Source organism: Camponotus vicinus, unplaced genomic scaffold, assembly GCF_025532165.1.
Source record: "Camponotus vicinus isolate PSW18456_S1 unplaced genomic scaffold, iyCamVici1.0 SCAF_7, whole genome shotgun sequence".
NCBI classification, from domain to species: domain Eukaryota; kingdom Metazoa; phylum Arthropoda; class Insecta; order Hymenoptera; family Formicidae; genus Camponotus; species Camponotus vicinus.
Genome location: NW_028141979.1, coordinates 18698130 through 18704879, shown reverse-complemented (window position 1 = coordinate 18704879; position 6750 = coordinate 18698130).

Sequence of the window (6750 nt, the reverse complement as noted above, 5' to 3'; positions counted from 1 at the left end):
TCTTTATTTGAATTTTGAACCGGACAAAGTATAAATTTTAGTTATAATGAATAATTAACGAATAGTAAAGAATAACGACAAAGTGATTACGAAAATAACGACTAACAGCGAGTCTGGCTAATTATTAATAACGAATGAATCGCTCGCGCCTAAAATCCGGGGTTTATATACTGGTGATTTCTTTGTTCCTTGCATGATCTTTTGCCGTAGGAATCCTCGAGTAAGGTGATCTCTACATCGAATTGTTTTGACATAGATATCTCTTTCATAGAAGCGCGGCGGTGATCAAAGAGTAGTACGTGAATTTCATCGGAGGTGTCGGTTGACATCTCCGAGAAATCAATGTTCGATATGTTTATGACTTCCTCTTAGACCACCTCACACATCAAAACTATGCGCTCTTAATTTAATATTTAATGTCTATCATTAGTGGTGTTAGGATTACGGAATCATTTTATATGTATAACTTCCTTTATATTCTTAGAAAGGTTCAGAAATTTACGGCTCAAGTTAGAATAGATTTAATAATTAATTTTAAGTTATAGCGTATAGAGAAAGTTATTTCCACTGGTTATGATTTCATAATGAATTTTAAATAAAGCATTTCAAAGTGTTTAAATATATTTGTATTTATTCATATTTAAGATCAATTCAACAGTTCCTTTGAAATACTTTACTTGTTATTGCTTAAATTATATATTTTCGGTCGCATCTGTTTAAAATCTAAATTTGAATTTTAGCGCGTATATAAAGTCCTCATTATACATTAATTGAGGGAGTACGTATTTAATTAGCTGGCTAAATAACCGTGTAGGATAAAACGGTAAGCAAATATTATAATCAATATTTTAAGTGTTAGAATTCGTATGTGCATGTATTAGAATATAAGTAATATTAGTAATATAATTGATAATAATGAGTAAAATTGAATTATGAATAATAGAATTGAATATTCATTCTTATTCCATGGATATAGCAAAGAAATAAGATGGGTAAGCGAATCGTAAATAAATCTAGTAATTTTAAGATGGCGGGACGTCACACAGATAAAGGATTAGTTCGACATTCCAACTTGAACATATCGAATTTGAATCTTCTCTAATGGAATAAGAAATATAATAATAGAATAACAAAATTAATTCACCATATTAAATCCGCCATTTTGAATTTTAAAATTTCGATCCCAAATTTGTCATCAGCGACCTGAAAAATGTGGGTGTATCAAGTTTTATGCAAATCCGTTGAAAATTGGCAAAGTTATTCATAGTGGACATATATGGGCCATTACCAGTTGTGGCACTTTTCTTTTTGGCCATATATGGGCCATTATCAGTGAAGTGGTTAATTACCCACGCCGGCGTATTCGGTAATTACTCCCACCGAGCGGCGATAAAAATATCGGAGCGGTTCGGGTCCGCCCGGGGGAGTTCGGGGTGCCAAGCGCGGATTCTTAACTGCCGGTGTCGGCTTCTGACGGCAGTGTCGCGATAATCGATCTCTCGATTCCTACCCGATGTTGTAAGTATTAAAAATGGGCGCATCGCGCCTCTGCCTATGCTCGATCGGTGTTCATTAGGCGGCAGCTTCCGGCCGGTGTTCGCCGGGAACAATGCATTGCGGGGTGCATCGTTACATATTAAGAAAATATGTATTAAAAAATGTCTATTACATACATTTTTTCAATGACATTACCTATGTATGTATATATATATATTTGTTATTTACATAAATATGTATGGATTTGTCATTTACAGAACGTTCAAAGACGTCAACAAAATTATGTATATTTTTGTTTTTAATGTAATGTCACAGTTTCATTATTATAATTATGAAATAGTTACAAAGTTTTTAGAGAATATACATTGATGTCAACAAACTCATGTTAAGAGGATGCCGGACCTTCCTTTTTTATCGATAAAATAAATAGACCGAAAACTTTTTATTAGTTGCGCAGAATAATAAATGCTTCTCCACGATTAAAGTACATATAAAAATAATCCCGGAAGTTCTCGGTTTTATATAAAAAAGTCAAGAAAATTGCAAAATTACAGTTTTTTTATCGGCTTCTAGCGTCGTCGGAACAATATTTGCTTAATATAAAAGTTTTGCAGTTTGTATGTGCAAAATAAGATTACTTCCTGGAAGAGATTGCATGAAGGAATATAAGTGAGTTTTCAGAAATGAGTTTAGAAGCCTAATAAAAAAGATTTCGGTCTATTAGACTTTCGTGCATATGTGTGAGTGCGAAATCGAGACACATGAGTAAAGCAGTCCTGTAAATTAGTTGCTCGCTATCGCGACAGACGGCGCTGTAATCGGTTTGTGTGACAAGGAGAGTCAATCTCGTACCATCCTTCTCTTTCATCTTGCGTGTAATAGTATACGTCAGTATACATGTACGCGCACACTAAAGCATTACACTCTTGCGTTTTCTTTCTCGAATTTCGCGTCATAGATATTCGCTGTCACGTAGCGGCGTAACAATGGCTGCGTTCAGCAGGAAAAGCTGCTTTGCAACTGTTGTAAAATTCGTGAATCTGATTGGTGTATGCTCTTAGATTCAGTCAAAATTAAGAGCATACACCAATCAGGCTCACGAATTTTACAACAGTTGCAAAGCAGCTTTTTCTGCTGAACGCAGCCAATCGTACGCGTAACAAGCTGCGGAAAAGCAGCGTTACAACGTGTTACGTAGAAAATATTCTGTGTAAGTTATACATATACATAAAATATATATATGTGTGTGTGTGTGTGTGCGTGTGCGTGCGTGCGTGTGTGTGTGTGTGTGCATGTGTGTGAGTGGGTGTGTGTATGTATGGATGTATGTATGTATAAAAGTGATGCGAGAGTTACATGAGGAAGCGAGGTAATAAGAGAACGAGCGAAATAACAATAAGAGCGAACAAGATAAAAATAGCACGAGTAACGAGGACTCGGGCTCGAGAATCGGATCTTTCTTTTACACTATTATTTTCCTCTCGCTCGCATCTATTACTGTCTCGCTCGCTCCTATTACTGTCTCGCTCGCATCTATTACTGTCTCACTTGCTCTCGATTCTTGGGTCCACTTATCTTTTCGAGCTGTCTATCACGATTGTCAAGTGTGACGGAGAAAGCAAGACCATGAGTAATTTTAATAAAATAATGAGAATGTTACGATTAAAATAATATCAAACGAGATATAAATCGCATAAATTTAGTTAAATATATAATTATAAAATTTGTATTATCAGACTAATTAAAAATTACCCGATTTACGCCGTGTTTGATATCATTTTAATCGCAAAAATCTCATTAATTCATTGAAATTATTTTCAAACCGATGAAATTAAAAATAAAAGTTTCAACTTTTATTTTATAAGATGTTTACATTTTCATGAATTGCGAATGGATAGAGGAAGCGAAGAAACCGATTGTAAGAGACTTCGGAACTCTTTGATGATAGGTCATCTCGCTCACTCTCTACTCATAGTCTTGCTTTCTCCGTCACACTTGACAATCGTGATAGAGACAGCTCGAAAAGATAAGTGGACTCAAAAATCGAGAGCGAGTGAGACAGTAATAGATGCGAGCGAGACAATAATAGGAGCGAGCGAGACAGTAATAGATGCGAGCGAGAGGAAAATAATAGTGTAAAAGAAAGATCCGATTCTCGAGCTCGAGTCCTCGTTACTTGTGCTATTTCTATCTCGTTTCGCTCTTATTGTTATTTCGCTCGTTCTTTTATTACCTCGCTTTCTCATGTAACTCTCGCATCACTTTTATACATACATACGTCCATACATACACACACCCACACTCACACACACACACACACACATGCACGTACAGATTATATATTTTACCAGATGCGGTTTGCATATGCGCTCTAGTTATTAATTAAAAAATACTTTTTAAAAAATATTTATCCCAGAGGCGATTTATTCGTGGACTGGTGGTTTTTAGAAATATCTTCCTCTCTCGCGTTATCGCGTCGAGAAGGAGAGGTGAGCGACGCCTCCCGGAAAAAAAACGTGCGTTGGACGACGCGCATAAACGTGAAATCGCGTAAACGTGAAATCGCGCGTAAACGCGAAATCGCGCGCGCGCGCGCGGCGAGGTCTTCGCCTCTCGGAGCAAATCCCTCCCTGCCGCCTAATTGGCGCGCTCTCCATCGATCGAGAAAAAATAAAGGATCGACGACCTTCGTCAGTGAGAGACACCGCTACTCGCAACGTGCTCTCCCGATAGATCGCGTATGTATTTATGAATAAAAAATATATTTAGGTTAAGCGAAATACGAGCGATGCGTTGCGATGCGACAAACTCGTATCCACCGCTTGGGACACGATGAGTCGAAGGAAACGTCAGCGGCCGCCTATCGCTTATCGCTCTCTCCTAAGCGCGCGCGACTAGAACGTCGCAAATTGACGGAAACGTCCGCGGTCACCTATCGCGCGCGCCTAACGCGCCGTATCCAGGAACGCTCCCGACGCGTCATATCTAAGGACGAACGCGCGCTCCATTCCTCTCTCGCTCGCGCCACCCCGTCTCTCTCGCTCGCTCTCCCGCTCGCGCCCTCTCCCCTAGCCCCACCCTCCGCCGCGCGCGCCCACCCCCCGCGTGACGTCACGACCGAGCCGTTTACCCACCCGACGGCGAGCGGCTCCCCTCGCCCTACCTACTCCTCCTTCGCTTACCCTCGGTCCGCACCCTGTCCCTCAGATATCTCTCTATCTCTCTCGCTCTTATGGCGCTCTCTCTCACACCAATGGAAAAAGTGGCTCAGGAACGGCCCCTCCTCCCTACTAACAGCTCGAAGAACGCAGCCGTGTCAAGCGTCCGCGACTCGATCGGAAGTAGACAATCTCTGGAGGCTAAAATCGCGCGACTCGAAGGTGCAAAGACTCGATTGCAGAGACGGTTTATACTCAGTGGTGGTGATTACAGCGGCGACAATAACGCGGAAAGACTCGTTTGGCGAGAGATCGATACCGCGTTCGATAGCCGTATTCTGACTGGTGCTGTGATTAACGCAAACTATATCGAACCTCGTCAATTTCTCGAGGATGCCAAAGACATCGTACTCGAGCAAGTGCAAGACGTTATAAAAAGACACAACAGTGTAAAAGTGAATACAATATTCAACGGTGAATTTGTGTTGGGTGATAAACGCGCGAATAAAAGTATTAATACGAAAAACTGTGAACTCTTTCGCACATCCGATTTACACGAGTGCCGCGTTATCGAGCACACCCTAGCGTTGCTGGAAGAATTTCAGGAACGCGATAGTGGCTGGGCATTGTCGCGAATACAGAATTTGACTGTTAATGTAAATAAATATAATTCTATGCGCGCGGGATGTTATATTAAATTGCCGCGAGAAATTACGGTGAAGAAAGCGGTAATTAATGTACAATCCAGAGACAATGTGTGTTTCGCGTGGGCAGTGGTGGCCGCTCTATACCCCTGAAAGAGACACGAATCGGAAATCTTCATATCCCCACTATACGACGGTGTTAAATGTACAAAATATTGAGTTTCCGATGACGTTGAACCAATTAAAAAAGTTTGAACATATAAACAATATCTCCGTCAACGTCTACAGCATCGAGAACTGCATCGTCCCGATACATCTTTCGGAACACAAGAAAGACAAACATGTGAACTTGCTGTACGTGCAAGACGGCAACAACGTCGGACATTTCGCGTGGATCAAGAATCTATCGCGACTTGTCAGTTCACAGTTGAGCAAAAAGGATCACAAGAAATATATCTGTGATCGGTACGTATAATTTAAATAGTTTATGTAATTATAAAATATAATGTATTGCATAAATCTATAATTTAAATATTTTTTTTTACAGATGTTTACACTACTTTAGTTCGAACGACAAGTTGCAGTCACATATGGTAGACTGCGGAAAAATAAACGACTGCGCTATCCGATTGCCGAGCGATAAGGAGGCTCGAGTTCAACAACTACACGAGGAAATAGCGGCTTCCATTTGTGATCTATGCCGACTTGGAATGCGTTTTGGCCAAGATGGAGGAGGAAGAACAGCAAAATTTGTACCAGCACCATCGGGTATTTAGTATAGCGTATTATATGCATTGTTCGTACGACAACTCGTTATCCGTTTATAATTCTCGCCGTAGCGCCGATTGCGTTTCGTGGTTCACCGAAGAACTTAGAAATTTAGCAATTCGCGTTCAGACTATTTTAATGTCTACAAATGTCCCCATGGTAAATTTAACATCGGATGAGTGGGAAAAATTTCACAGCGCAACGCATTGTCATATAGGCGAAAAACCGTTTGCGCAAGAAGACGATACACGCGTACGCGATCATTGTCATTTGACCGGGCGATATAGGGGTCCCGCGCACTCAAATTGCAATCTAAATTACAAAGAATCATTATATATTCCGATAGTCTTTCATAATTTATCAGGTTACGACGCGCATTTCATTATCGAGGGTATAGCCACAGCGTTCAAAGGGGAAATCGAATTACTTCCGATAACCAAGGAAAAATATATATCGTTTACAAAAACTGTTAAAGTCGCACAAGACAAATGGAAAAATTATATAAAATTACGCTTCATCGATTCGTACAAAGGACCCCGCACCCAATCAATGGAATTTGGTTCCCGGCCAAATTTGCGGAAACTGTAGTATGTTATTCATTATAACCTCCTGATCAAAAGTCTCAATGGACACAAGGTCCAAAAATCAATGGTTTTTGAGATACTGAGCTTCAAAAGTTCGAT